Source organism: Lepisma saccharinum, chromosome 19, assembly GCF_977018435.1.
Source record: "Lepisma saccharinum chromosome 19, izLepSacc3.1, whole genome shotgun sequence".
Taxonomy (NCBI): Eukaryota; Metazoa; Arthropoda; class Insecta; order Zygentoma; family Lepismatidae; genus Lepisma; species Lepisma saccharinum.
In genome coordinates, this window is record NC_139247.1 from 66,852,752 (window position 1) to 66,869,037 (window position 16,286).

Below are 16,286 nucleotides of genomic sequence, written 5' to 3' on the forward strand. Positions count from 1 at the left end.
CACGGGTACAATGAGAATATTGTTCTTGTTCACCACGAGGATTTATATACAGTGAGGATAGAGTGAAGTATATTTTGAGGGAACATTTCAAAAGCATGCTTTGAATTGCTTAATTGAATTATCTATAATTTTTTGCTTCAGTTTAGCCAGAAAATTTGGAATATCTGAGAGATCATCATCTATGTCTGTTGTAGTATATTCATTTCTATACAAGATTTCTTGTTTTTGGTTTGATCTAATTATTTTGTTACTCATTTTTTTACCTATTGTTTATTTATATACAATTAGAAAAATTTGTTGGAATAACTCACACTTAACTAAAATTGTTATAATTTTATGTTAATAAAAATTATAGAAAAAACAACAAATATCATGAAATAGAGTTTATACTGGGGTATATGTTTATTTTTATAGGTTTCTTTTTCAAATTGTATAATTTCAGGCAATAAATTATTAATATACAATGTTTAAGAACAGAGCTTTATATTCACACACCTTTAGCACTTAAAAAACCTCCTAGACCAGCTATAGAACAACAAGAATCAGAGAAGAAAATTGAGTTGGGGCTCTCGACTATAGTCTACAATGATAGAGCACTTGAGTACCAGGCAGACAAAAAAAACTGCATAGCTCTATGTCAATTAGTTCTTGAGATTTTGTATTTAGGAACCACTTTGGCCCCCCTGCCAAAAATTGGCTTTTATTGTATCAGTGTATATTGTCTCTATGACCTTACTTGGGTTATTCCGCCAAATTATATGCTTCAAGTCTCCTATACTTTGGTGGAGCCTGTTCAGGTTCTGCCCCCCACTTGTGGGTTCCACTGCCGATCCAGCAATGGTGAAGAATCTGCACTGTGCCCTGGCTTATATAGATTTACAGAGCCAATAGAAACACTGCTTATTTAAACGTAACACATAATCACATTATGTCATAAGCAACCAATCAGAAAACAACACGTATCTAATAATTTATTGGATAATAATTTGTTGCACAGCATGATGCAATATATATAAACCAGAAATAGGCCACAACTTGGCCACAAGTGGACCGGAAGTGGACCGGAAGTAGACCGGAAGTAAACCGGAAGTGGACCGGAAGTGGACCGGAAGTGGACCGGAAGTAGACCGGAAGTAAACCGGAAGTAAACCGGAAGTGGACCGGAAGTGGACCGGAAGTGGATGTGGGTGGCCTCTTGCAGAGGGGTAGCCTCTTGCAGAGGGGTAGGCATAGCCTTAAATTGCACTTCTTAAGTGCCTGATGACAAGTTACACTTGTATAACCAGTTATAACCAGTTTGGCCCAAGATGCACTGTTCCCTACTGGGAAATAACATGTTCTAACATGCATGTTCCAAGATGCAAGAGGGGCACATGACACATCCCGACACAGGGTCACCTGATTGCACTTGTTAAGTGCCCGATGGCACATGACACTTGAATAACCGGTTATAACCGGTTTGTTTTTAAATGCCCGTTTTATATCTACTCAATCCTGTAGGCTAACACTTGTTAAACTTCTGATTCATCTTATTGCGTAAGTTCTGGGGCAGAGTGTGATGATGCTCTTGTGACATTCGAGGAAGAATGGGATTCTCGCGACCGACTTGTTAAACACCCGCAGCAGATACGCTTCCAGAATGTTGATTTTAGAAGCTCGCTCGAGTTGCCGCACCCACGGCTGAGACTGCTAAAGAGAGACAGAGAGAGATTGGTTCTCCCCGATGAAGCAGTGGTAACGTCGCCTTGTACTCAAGGGGTCCCGGGGCACATTGTGGTTTGGATCCCACTTTAAACTGTAGGTCCAGTCCCAATTAACCTTTCTGTGCATAAAGTGGACTTAAGAAACAAAACTCTAAATCAGAACGAGGGATAGAAGGGAGAGAGGGAGACAGAAATAGGGAAAGAAAGAGAGAATGAGATGAAAAGGAGAGATAGAGAGAGACAGAGGTGTATATACGAGTAGATACGCAGACACACACACACACACACAGAGATAGGGAGAGAGAACAAAGATGTGAAATGTGTATGTGTGAGAGGGAGAACAGAGACAGGGAGAGACCGAGAGAGATAGAGAGATGGTGAGAGAAAGAAGAGATAGAGAGAAGGGGTGAGAGAGACAGAAATAGACACACGCAGAAAGGGAGAGAGGAAAAGATGAGAGATAATGGGAAGGTGATAGATATAGAGGTATGTAGATAGGGAGACAGACACACTCACACACACTCAGAAAGAGACAAAGAGAGCAGAAGAGGAGAGAGAGAGAGAAAGGGGGAGTTAGAAACAGAGATATACAAGGATAAAAAGAGACAGGAGAGTAACAGACAGACACACACACACACACACACACACACACACACACACACACACACGGAGAGAGAGAGAGAGAGAAGGATGGAGACCTCGCGATTTGGAAGGACTACCTCGTTACCAGGAAAATGCGTTTTCCGTCCCTGCTGATAACTCAAATATTAAACTTTTGTAAACTACTTCTCTTTGTGCGCTTGTTCCTCCAAGGTGTTTCAACATAATTTTGCTCTGCAAATGTTGTTTCCTGTCAAATTAATTGGATTTTTTTCCCTGGGAAAACCCAAGAGGAAGTCTAATAAAAATACCAAGGCAGTGCGGTTTCACATACTGTAAAACGTGCATGAAAATTAAAAGTTGGTTTGCTTCAGAAACACGGCTCACGGTAGTGACATACTGAAGCTGCTTCTGTTTCACTTTTAACCTCCTTGCTGCAAATTGTATTACATGTGTGCATGCTTGAATGAGAGAGAGAGAGATAGAAATAAAGAAAGGGAAATTGAAAGACAGATAGAGAAGGGTGGGGACAAATAGAGAAAGAGAAAAAGATAGAGAGAGGGAGAGAAAGAACAAATAGAGAGAGGAAAATAGAGAGAAAAAGATAGAGATAAATAGACACATTGATACCTAAACAGGGAGAGAGATACGTAATGTAGTTAAAGAGAGAAAATGAGAGAAGATGATGGAAGGAAGAGAGATACAGTGACAAAGGGAGAATACGAGAAATAGTAAACAAGATAAGAGAAGAATGAATATGAATATAGGGAAGAGAAAGAGACGAAAGAAGAAGAAATATTGGGCAGAAAGGTGTTACGTTCCCAGTAACTCTTCTTACCCTTTACTCCTGTACTCGTGGACATGAAGATTCTAATGGTCTACAATGAAACTATCTCAAGGTAGGTTTAATACTAGGGACGTTCAATATATAAGTTTCCCTGTGCTATAAAATATTGTATAAAGCAATGCCATTAAAAAGAAGCACATGATTGACAAGCGCCATCCTTCGTCTACAAGAAACAACAATCAATTCGTTATCAGACGTGAAGGCGCATGCGCTCAAGGGCGAAAAGTAAATGCTTGTTCGGAAAACGCGGGCTCGCGTCATAAGGAGTTCAGAAGCATGGATGGTGCATGAGTGTTGTGACAGGGAATGAGACATTTGTCCATCATTACACTCCCGAATTCACGAGAACATCCATGGAGTGGAAGCACAAACAGTCTCCTGTGAAGAAGTTCAAGACGGATCGATCAGCTGGGAAGGTGCTTGTGGCCGTTTTGTGGGATGCTAAGGGCGTTCTGCTTATGGACGTTTTGGAACGAGGAAGAACAATTAATGCTGACCGTTATTGTCAAACATTGGATAAACTGAAAAACGCAATTCGACATAAGCGACCAGGTCTCCTGTCAGCTGGTGTCATTCTTCTTGACGATAACGCTCGCCCCCACTCAGCAGTGCAAACACAATACAAAATTGAAGAATTGGTGTGGGAACGGCTGCCCCACCCTCCATACAGCCCCGATTTAGCGCCAAGTGATTTCCATCTTTTTCCGGTGTTAAAGTCTGAATTGCAAGGTTACCGTTTCGAAACAGATGAAGAAGTGAAGCGGAATGTGAGAATAGTGCTCAATAGCCAAAGCCCTGATTTTCTTGCAAAGGGTATGGACAAATTGGTGCAACGGTGGGACAAATGCCTGAATCTCTATGGGGATTATGTGGAGAAGTGAGGACGGATCCTCCTACACATGCATGTATAGTTTTCTAATATATCTTAAAAATATTTTTTTTTCAGCATACGGAAACTTATATATTGATCTACCCACGTAAGACTCCAACCAAGGTTTGTAAAGTTTTTAGATATATGTTTATCACTTGAACACTTACAATGAGTAGGTACATGACTCGTAACTGGAACTTGAAAATTATTGGTTCTTGTAGATAAAATAATACTCACTGGAAAGGTCAACACTAAGGTGGCCTAAATCTAGGTTTTACAGAAGAGCAGCTTGAACCTATAGGCTTGAACCTATATCACTTCTTCCTAGATTGACACAGACATCCTTTTCAAGCCAAAATGCGTCGTATTTATACTCAAGTTTTCAGCCTCAAACAACGGCCTTGAAGTAATTTCCTGATACAATATTCTGAATTATAACAGATAGATATTCGAAAAATACATAGTTTTGTTTTTAGTAATATATAAAGAAAGTTTACATATTAGTTTGAGTTAACAATTATTTCTTTAACGTTGATAAACTTCTTACATTTTGGAAAATATACACATTTAAATGTTCCTCCATTATCTAATTACAATTTGGTTATCTCCTTAACATTGGTAATCTTTGATTGGCGAGTTTATATTTACATCATAATAAATGCATGTTGCGTTAAACAAGCTGACTTCATTAGACTAATACATAAAGGTTAATACATTAGACCATAAGCGCCCTAGTAGTAATGCACCCGCGTTCGGGTCGATAAATCAATTGATTGGAAAAGATCGATCAAAGATCAATTGATGACGCAGCAGTTTTTTTTTTTTTTTTTTTTTTTTTTTTTGATGACGTCATAAAAGGGGCGGGGCTTATTTTGTAAGGATGAATTTGATTGGTCGTGACGTCATAAATGGGCGGGGCTTATTTTGTAAGGAGCGTTTTGATTGGTTGAAGGAATTCGGGTTTTTCCCGCGGGAGTTTCCGGCGTCTGAAAACAGATGGCGTTGATGAGTCAGAAAGTCTGGGGTGGGGAGGAGGAAAAGTACGCGGTGACGGTTGGTTTTCTCGGAATTGGAGTACGTGTTTTCGGGGTCTGAAAACAGATGGCGTTGATGAGTCAGAAAGTCTGGGTTGGGAAGGAGGAAAAGTAGGCGACGCGGTGACGGTGGGTTTTCTCGTAATTGGAGTACGTGTTTCCGGTGTCTGAAAACAGATGGCGTTGATGAGTCACGGGTTTTTCCAGTGACGGTTGGTCGGTAGTTTCCGGTGTCTGAAAACAGATGGCGTTGATGAGTCAGAAAGTCTGGGTTGGGAGGAGGAAAAGTTTTTGTTATGTTATTTTGGCATGTGACGTCATATATAAATTGGAGTACGTGTTTCCGGTGTTTGAAAACAGATGGCGTTGATGAGTCATTCTAGGGAATTCCAGGAATTGGGCGTGTCTGTTTTCTGTCTGAAAGGAACATGTTCGAACATGTTTTAGGTTGATGAGCCATTCTTGGAAATTCTTGGAATCGGGTGTGGTTATTTTCTGTCTGAAAGGAACATGTTCGAACATGTTTTAGGCTCGGTCTTCTAGAGGACTATTTGAAGTATGTTTAACGGAAATTTGACGTAGAAAAAAGGAAGGTATAAATAGAAGGGATACATGATAATAGCGTCATGCGAGGATGGATGTGTGCGGTACAAGACTGTCTGATAATGGCGTGAATTTCTACGAGGTTAGCTACGAGGAGTTCTGGGAACTTGTTCGATCTTGCGGCGACCTGGACAACGATCGAACGGCCCTGCATCGGGTGCTGAGTTATTTCCCGTTTATGTATGTAGCGATACCTGAATCTCCCTGGTGTGGATGTTACCTGTTCAACGGATTAGGAAAAGGAGTCCATCATCACTGCGAGACGTTGAAGGAGATAGAAGAGAGGAAAAGAAGAGCGGACGAGAGAACAGGATTTCCAAGTCACAGGTGTATGTGCGAACTACGTCGCAGGAAGGAAGAGGATAAGATCGGTGAAGCTTTGAAGGAGAGAGTGAAAGAGTGGCTGTCTTTGTTGGCGAACAGAAATTCCTTGTGGTGTTCTGGCTGTGATCGTCCTTTGTTACGTAAATTAGAAGGACATCCCTGTTTCCCTGTGGTTCCTGCAGAAGGTTTCGGTGTCCGCAGACGTCTGTTCCCCGACGATCCTCTGGCTGTTCCTTTATCGCCGATACCTGGGACGCCGTCACCTACAGTATCCGATTACTTCACCTTTTATGACGTATGAGAGTGTTTACTTATCACGTCTGCAGGACTCACGCCGAGCCGTATGTTATCAATTACTTATCAGTGAATTCGAGATACAGAACATACAGAAAGTGGCCTATAGGATTACGTCAGACTCCGGAAGAATTAGTGACTGCAGGATTTTACTATTCAGGCTTTAGCGACAGAGTATTATGTTTTCATTGTTCGTACGGACTTTGCGATTGGACATCCAAAGATTGTCCGATTCTAGGACATTACATGTTGGTACCCCAGTGTCCTTTTATACAGAGTGTTGCGGCGTTACATCGTAACTCCAAGAGCTGCAAGTATTGCGACAGTATAGAGACTCTTGAGAAAACGTCCGATAAACCTAGTGTGGATTCTGTGTGCAAAATATGTTTTGAGAATCCTAGCAGTGTTGTAATTCTCCCGTGTCGACATTTTGTTTCCTGCGGATCCTGTGCTTCCCAATTGGACAAGTGCGCCGTATGCCGGGGTAGCATTGAGGATACGTTGACAGTTTTCACCTGATGAACAAAATGGATGTCTGTTTTTTGGACGTTCAAGGTCTTCGAGGAGCAGGAGGAGAATTTGTGTGGAAAGAAGTCGGAATTTTAAAATTTCCTTTTGACAATGCATTTGATTGTTTAGTGAAATCTCCATATGGTTTACACTGTTTGAGTGAAAAGTATCGCCGAGTGAATTACTGGCTCCGTGCCAACAAACACGGTCTCAACTGGGGAGATGGATGGCTGCCGTATGAGAAATTAGGAGATCTGTTATATGTTGTGCTTGTGAATCAAATAGTGTACGTTAAAGGTACGGAGAAAGTGAAATGGTTTGAAAAATTACTTGGAAAAAAAGGTAAAAATAAAATATCCGTACGTAACATCGAAGAACTTGAATGTCCAAAATTGAATAGTGTGAAAAACATTTCAGGAAGATGCAAAGAACATAGCAAATGTGAAAATGTAAAAAAAACCTGTGCAGTTGAAAATGTCTGGAAGATGTACAGTTTCTATTGTAATAAGTACAAGAAATAAAAGAGTTTTTTAAAATATACAAATGTTTTATTTACAATCGGTAATATGGGTTTAAATACATAGCATAACACAAATGTTGTATTTACAATTGAATATGAAAGGTTTACAATACCTGAAGGGTTATATTACAATACATAAAATAACAGCGGTTGATGTACAATACATAAAAGAACAATGATTCATTTACAATGGCTACTTACAACATCAGATACATGAAAGTAACAGAACTTATTTACAATGTCAATGTCTGCCCAAGATTGTTCTCAAGATATATTTCAATCATCAGTTCGTTGTACCAAAGAATATAAAAATAGTTCAATAAATTGGGCACTTCTTTTTTTTCTGAAACCATATTTTTCTTGATGCAATATACAAAGGCCTCCATTTCGGGTTGCAATTTATGATAACGTTCGTTCTTTAATTTCTGCAGAGGCCAAAAAAGGTTACACAAAAATAAGTGTAGTTCAGAGGCTGTGAAAATAAAAGCATCGGATGAATGATGCTGATACATCGAGATACAACGTTTCCCGAAAAAATTTACAGCACTGACGGTGATATTTCCTGTAACCAAGTAATTGAATCGACGACCTGTTTCGACGTAATTCAGTAAGTCAGATTTCAAAGCCCACAGTTCTCTAATCTGCTTAGAATCGATGCGTACGGGTGATCTCCCCTGTTGCGAAAACTCCCACACCAAATTGAAAGGGGATTGCTTTTCGAATCCTATTGCCACGAACTTGTTTTTTTCCTTGTTCAGAAAATATGTGTTAGCAAGATAGAGATCTAAACACGCCTCTACGTTGTGTAGTCCAGGACATTCGATTGTATCTGGGGAAAAGCCGATCTCCCTACGACGTTTCATGAAATCACAGTCTGTAGTCACATCTACCCCCTCGTCCATCGGTTCGTTCTTGATAGGGACAGTTTCGATTTTGAGGGGCTGCACACGTTTGCGGGTTTTACGTTTGGAAGCATCATCCTGATGGGTCATGCGTTTCACTAGTTTATTGTGTTTTTCCATTGTAGAATCCTTAGTAGGCTCCATGATGTTTTCACTAGAGCTGTCTCGACGACACTGAGAGAAAGCTACAGCAGCACACATTTATATAGCTTTTTGCATAACACGACACCGGATCGTGTGGATGGAGCAACACGATTGATCCCCTCTCGGGCACTTGGAATGGGGTAAACATTTGAAGATCTGACGAAAACGGTGTAGGATATATCCATCTTTACTGACACCGGGCGGAAATGCTTGAATGAAATCCTTGGTCGTAACATGGCGTGCTTTGTAATAAGCATACACGCAACAGTAATGTCCGCACGTCGTGGCCAATACCCCCTGTAAGGGAATGTTGTTGTAAGTCCACACCGAGGAATGACGATTCAGGAAAGTTACGAATTCTGGATAGAAAGGATGAAATCCGTATGAATCGAAATATTCAGCAATATTGTTTTTGCCAAAATAGAAGGCCACCCAGTGTGTACCCTGGAAGTTGGAAGTGTCAGTGTTTGCGATTATCAAAGCAGGGGTAGGAAACGTCCGAGGTAAAAGATCTCTCGAGTAAACACCGTAGAAAATGTTCTTGGTGGAACAGTTTTGAGATAGAATCTCCCTGATCTGCGACGTGTTCATGCTGCCTATGTTTCCGAAAATGTAAAATGAGAGTAAGATGATATTCTTCTAATATTTTGGGGGACGGTTGCGTGTCAACAGGTTTGGCGGACAGTACTTCCGAAGAATCACTATTATAAATATCATCACAGGTTAACAGTTCGATGAGTTTTCCTATCTCACGTTACATATGTTTTCATATGTTTATAATAATATTTCTGTCTTTGGTTATTTCTATGCTCCCAGGGCTGTTGTCAAGTAGTTCGGGAAACGATTGTATGTTCACAGGTTTTGAAGTTGTCACTTTCGAAGAAACACTACTATGCTTAATAGTACGGGTTATCACTTTGGTAGGTTTCTCCATCACAGGTAGTATAATGTCTACGTCAGAACTGTCTCGATAACACTGCGAGCCAGAAACACAAGCACACATATTTATAGACAATTCGGTCTCACTGATGGAGGATAACACTTCTGTCTTTTGTTATATCTACTGCACATTCGAATTCAGCATACAGAAGGCATGTTATATTTTCCGACAGCTGGGGAGAAAATTGCATCTCGGCTCCGATGATACCTTGTTCCTGGAGACTGGTGTGCGTGTCGTTTCCTGAAGAGTCAGGTGTTATGTCGAAAATCAGGAAAAAGGATCCGTTCTCGAACATTTTCCTTGTGATCTGGTGTCCGTAATTGGCGTGGTGAATGCCTGTACCGGAAAATAGAGTTTGATAGGCACGTGTTATCAATCCTCCGTTTCCTCCTGTGGTGACCCGCAAGGGTTCGTAAGGTACGAGTTCTCCATTTTTCACAAGATGGAAAGAAGATAGATTGAAACTTCTAAAGTCGAACGGATTTTTCTTAGAGTCTCCGAGAAAGCTGGCGGTGGATACCATAGCAAAAAGAACAACATTCGGAAAAGCACCTTGAAAAGCATTATCGATCGAAATCTGCTGCGTTCCGGCAACGTAAGAATAAGCTTTGATGACGCTTCTGGTGAACGGATAATGGGCTGGAGCGTAAGAGAGTGCTCTGTCTATGGCCAAACTGGTGGTAGGAGTAGGAATGATGTGATTTATTTCGAGAACAGCCTTTAAAATTTTTATTCTGGTGGTTGGTGAAGTCTGATCTCCCCAGATGTAAAAAGCATCACGTGACCTGGCTAGATCGATACGTACTTCAACGCCGTTGACCAGGTATTTAGGCTGGTGGAAAAAATCTATGTGCAGTTTTCCCATAAGTTAGACTACGGCAGACACTTCCGTAGGACTTCCGGTTGTCGGAACGTGCTGGAAAAAGTCTTTTCTGGTGGTGAAACCTTTGTTGTCGGCTGTGATTGCATCTTGATGTCCAGGTGTGTCCAAGTACCACAAGGCATTTGTGAGATGCGTGTTCGCAGCATCGCTGCCGTAATTGATTTCTGCTTCGAAGATTGATTTATATGCGTAATTGTTATCGGCAACTGTTACAGCGATACCGTTGAGAGCCACTGTAACTTGTGAAAAAAGTGAATGGAGAGGATAATTTACGACCCCGCAGTTTTTTGTGAGGGCGTTGGAAGGTTCGGAAGCACTCATGGGAGACCCATCTTGATTGACCATCTGCGTTAGCAGACGGAGATAGGCAGATGAAAGATCTAGAAAATCTGTTCCTGCCGGCGGAACGGCAAATTGAAGTATGTTCTGATTATCGATGGAAGTGATAGGCTTGTAGGCGACCGTGTAAGTTTTTTCGACATTTTGCTGAATAGGTTTTTTGCTGAAAAGATCGAACTGTGAGATCATGCAAGTGTTATTCTCCATCATTATCCAAAAATATCTTTTCCTGCCGCCTTCTGTTTAATTTTCCTTTTGCGTGTTGTCCTAGATTTTGTGGATGTTTTTCTCCGCTTTTTGGATGCGCTTTTTTTACGGATCGCAGATGTTCTAATACGGGTGGCTGAACGTTTTAACATCGACTGAGCAATTTTTGTTGCAGGTTTTGTTCTTATACCGGAACCTACCAGAGAGTCGATTTTCCGTTGTGCTTTACTTTGAAGATTTTGACCCGCTTCACGTACACGTTGACGAACGATAGTTCTTGGAGTTTGCTGGCTTGTTGCAATGTCGGTGACAATGTTAGCGCCTGTTTTCAAAGCTTCTTTTCCGATCGCTTTTGCACCACTCCAGAGTAGAGGTTTCACCATTCTAAAGAGTCCTGCGAAGAGAGACCCCAATCCTCTCCCTTTTTGAATTCTAGTTGAACGATAGATGGGTCCAATTCCCCCACGGATCTGATTACTGTAATATTCGGTCTGCGAATTCATGGTGATTCATCAGCTTTTCGACATAGACTGAGCAAAATGATTCCTTACTGTTTTTTAAAAGGACTTTGCTTTCCTACGAAAATGTAAAACAGCTATTGTAGGTACGGAGCCGTTTCTCAAAGGCAGAAAATATCCTTTTCTATCATACATCGCAATTTCTATTGTTTCGAAAGAACCTTTATCCAGAGAAACGTAATGAATCGGATTAAATGTATGATGGGCTACGGGTACTGTGCAAGATGATTCTGTTTCCGAATACTGTTTTCGGGCAAGACGTAAAAGACGTAGCATTTCTCCTCCGACCAATTGCTGTTTCACGAGATCGGAATAAATGAATATGTAGGGGTTTTTATCCACGACGTTATTGGACACTACGTGCGTAGAATAAATAGATTTCAATACGTCATATCGAAATTTAGCGTAGTCATCAGTTTCGTCTATGGGTGTAACAGTATTTGTTGGAACACCTTCCAATTCAGGATCGGGAACCCCTATCACGGACAGATGTTTGTTCACAGCCTCTTTAAAGAAAAATCTGAGATGAGTAGGAACAACGGCGTTAGCAGGGTTTGTTTTCAGGAACTGAATGAACTCCTCTATTGCATATGTTGCTGCAGGAAAATAAAATGGCTGCTCGTTAATATAGAGTGTATTATCCGTAGAAACAGAAGATCCCGACGCGTCCCATTGCGCTTCCAACAGAAAATGCCAGAATTGTTTAAGAACGTTTCTCCGTATTTCCAGGTCGTTGGGGAGGGATTCTTCGATGGTAGAGATCAGGTCCTCAGCACTTGCATACGTCCGAACAGGAAACGTCACCGTTCCGTAATCTGTTTCCAAAACATTGTCGTATAGAGTTGAATAATGCAGTTCTGCTAATCCGACTTCCCACAATTCTGGAGACAGATCGATCCGTTTTGCAAGTTTTACGTTGAAATGGGTCAGCGTGTTGTTCGGAAAATAATTCTCCGATGCAGATGACGGAAGGTAAACATAGAAATTATCGTCCATTCTCGTCGAACACAAAGAATTCACTGGATCGTGGTGACGATATATTTTGATATAAATATGTTTTGGAAATTATTTTTCTGATAACTGTTTTACGGAAGATGCCTTGATCCACGAATCGAAACTAGGTGGATATCCGAGCCAGCGAACCAGGTATTCCAAATTTTTACCTTTTCCCCGGCTGTTCAAAATCTTATCAATTTTATACTCTTCGTCAGGATCCGAATAAACTTTTTGCAGTTCATGTTTGTAAAATGTACCTTTTACAGGTTCTTCATTTAAATCGTCTAATATGTATACAGGTACAGGTGATCGCTGAACAAGGGAGTGGATTTTGAAAAGTTCTCGTGACCACGATTGTTCGTATCCCTTCTCGAAATGTCCTTTGACGACGGAGATTCGTACGATATCACCAACATTCAGATCTGAAGATGGCTGTGAAATATGTTTGTCAGCTTTGTTGAGACGTTTCCACACGATGTAAACGTTAGACTCGTTCACATCTCGAGGTGCCATTCCTATGGAACTGTGGATAGTTGTATTGTAACCTTCGAGAAGTTGCGGTAAAATGTCTACGTAACGTCTTGTTTGTTTCGATGTGAAATATTTCCACATTCGTTCTTTCAATGTTCTGTTGAAACGTTCCACTACACTTGCTTTCACAGGATAATTTGAAGCGATCGAAAAATTTACATCTTTATTTTTTAAGAACTTCTGGAATGTAGAATTCGTGAATTCCGTTCCTTGGTCGGTCTGTAGTGTGACGGGTTTTCGTCTGTTTCGTCCGAAAATAGTTTTGAAAGCTTCGGTTACCGAATTGCTTGTTTTATTTTTTAGCGGTAATGCAAAAGCATATTTTGAGAATACATCGATCACTGTCAGAAGATATCTGTATCCATCGTTATGTTTTTGTATCGAAGTCATGTCGTTGAGATCAGCTTCCCAAAGCATGTCTATGTTCCACACATTGTAATGATTCCGGAGGAACCTTTTTCTCGCAGGTTTGTGGAGAGTGTACGTTTCCTGGTGCATCAACCATTTTTTCACCGTATTGCGGGATATATTTTTATCCCGTACCGCGTTCCATAAACGATCTACAGATGAGAATGAAGCCCTGTGTCGGGGATCGTAATATATTTTGGTGAGGATTTTATCGTGTTTTAACTTAGGGACTCCCATGACTGATCTCTCTGTCTACGGCTTTTTCTCAGAGGAACCAGCTTGTATGCGTCAGGTGTTCTCAGAAAAGGTGTAGTTTTTCTGGAAACACGGACGGCCACTTTCTTCTTCTTTTTCTGTTTCTGTCGATGAGACGGTCCAGGGCTTTCCGTTGACGACGCTGAGAAGTTCAACGTCTTCGGATCAGGAAGTGTTTTTTCCTGACGTTCGTCTATCAAATGTTGAGCCGTAGATTGGTACTCGTCGATGATATTTTGTAACTGATGACGTGTATTACGGGGTAACGTCTCTGCTAGGTTCGGAGGAAAATACGTCGATCCTGGCGAAATAGTAGAAGAACCGTCGTTATCTTGAACAATAGGAATTTGTAATGGTTCTTGGGATTTTCGACTTAGATATAAATACTCGTCCAGTTCTTTTCTGTAAAGCCGCCATTTTTGATCGTCTGTTATATTTTTCATTTTCAGAATATCATTCATTTTCTTATCCAGAACAGATAATTTTTGAGTTACAGATAAGTCGGAACCGCGAATACGTGCTAGTTGTTCCGGTGAAAGGACGATCATCTTTTTGTAAGAAGATGCCATTTTTCAATGAGGAATGAGAGTACCGAGAAGACCCGATAACAAAGACCCTAGAAGTAAGGGTAGGAATCCTCCTTTCTGCACAAGAAGTTTTCTTCTTTTTTCGATGTTCACTTTCGGTTTCACGAGATTGCGTAAGACCGACTTGTAAGGTGTCAGACGACGTTTTGTGGACGGTTTAATCTTCACGTTTCCTTTTAAAACGTTCAGGCAGCATTCGCTGATGAAACGAATTGTCTTTTTCGGAGCACTTTTCAATAATGATTTACGGATTTTGGTCGGTGAATTTTTCAACACGTGCAAGAAAGGTGAATGTTTCTTGAAAGAAGACGAATGTCTATTCCTGTTAGAACGTGATTTGGTACGTGTCTTCCTCGTTCTCCTCATCTCGAAGTTTTAAACATTCCTGAGGAAGATATGCAGTTGAGTAATTCTGGTTAAAAATGTCTGTCTGATAACGTAAAGGATCCGGTGTTGACTGTGAAAGATCAATATACAAATAACTGAAAGGTTGAGTGGTAGCATCTATATATACTTTTTCGAGTTCCTTCATGCGGTGAGGATGAAGTTGTCGTGCAAACACAGTGAATTGGTTCATATCTCGCGGATTTTTAAAAATAACAAAATGCTTTACGTTCAGCGAAATGTCTCTGCAATTTCTCCCTTGATGAAAAAGATTCTGTGTTATGAACACCACCGAAATGTTTTTGTGATGACTGCCTTTTGTGAAAAGGTCGGCTACTTTTTCTCCTTGAGCAACCATCATAAGATCATCCAGGATTATGAGAGTAGGGGTTTTTCCGTTCCACGACTGCCAATCGACGATCCCTTTATGATATTGCACATCTCGAAGATTTTGCGGAATACTGTTTTCCTGATCGTAACACCATACGATTTTCTTGACGGGTCCTTCGACAAGATGAACGATGGAGTCGACTATATTTGTCACAAAAGTAGTTTTTCCACTTCCTGATGCCCCGCAGACCATCATGGTGAAAGGATGGGAAAGTTTAGGAAACATGTTTTATACTGGAGATTTGGAGAAAATGAAGATCTGGCACATTGTAAACACATTTTATACACTGACTGTCCGAAGAAGGGTTCAAACTCTGGACCGCTACAGACATATTTTAGTCAGCACAGTATCCGAAGGGATACGATAAATGTTCATCGTCGAAACGTCGTTTCAACAGTACCGGTTGAAACAGCTTTTTTTCATATGTACTGATTACTTGGAACTGTTTTGTTCTTCTGATTCTGAAAATATTTTCGACCATAACTTCAGGTTGCTCATTGTTTATCATGTCGCACATGGTATCAAAATTGACCAATTCCGATGTGGAGGTATTCAATGTGATTCCTTTCACTTTACAGATATACTGCGGTTCGGAGAACGGTTTTGTTATTTTCATGCTGTAACTTTTCGGTCCCGTTGAAACAAACTGTTCACAAACTGCATCGGGTCCGAAATCTGCCAATTCATCGGTGAGTTCTCCTAGTGCGTCACCTGTCTGGGGATGATATTCCATTTCAGGACTATCTACGTAAATTACAGAATCTGTATCACAATAACATATCCTGTCATCCAATTTTTCGAGAAGTTCATACAGTTTCAGACGAGCATGGCATGTTGTGAAGGCTCCGATAGGAACATTTACTTTCCTGTTCAGACTGACAGCCTCTTCAACATATTTCCAGTTCACTAAAACGGTGTCCTGATTGATGAATACGACTCCTCCAATCATTATATTTGGGTCAGTCATTTTATCCAGAAAATCTTTCGATTCCTTGATGATGGTCGTCTGGGAAAGGTTGTCCCGTTGACAGAACTTGCCCCATAAAGAATTAAGGCAAAGTTTAGCCAGAGTACGTTTACCAGGATTGACTTCGATACTGTTTTCTTCCAATAGAATACCCTCCTTATCGAAATATTTCTGTATGTACTTCTTCTTATCCTCGTCGTTCTGACACCATGAAGGCCAACCGCTCGCTTCCTGTTTTATTTTCAAGAAGGTGTTGACATAACCAGCAAAAAGTCCTCCAGTTTTTGTGACAGGGTCGTACTTCGATGTTTCATACTTCCACACTTCCGACACTGACAGTACTCTGTAGCCTAAACTGTACGCTTTACGCACCTCGGCGATGACCCAAGTCCCCGAAAATGTGCGTTGTTCATCGGAATGGCTGCATGTACCTTCACATTTTAATCTGATAGCACATTCGTTACACAAGACAAACATCAGTTTTCCATGCATTTTTGTAGGTAGAACAGGATGTAAAAGGGCTTTTGG

At 40.8% G+C, this 16,286-nt stretch overlaps 1 protein-coding gene across 1 annotated transcript in view; it reads left to right on the forward strand.

Annotated features, from left to right (window-relative positions):
• LOC146002906 (ras-like protein family member 12) overlaps positions 1–16,286 on the forward strand; it is a 157,165-nt gene that overhangs the window by 63,446 nt on the left and 77,433 nt on the right. The window lies entirely within an intron of this gene.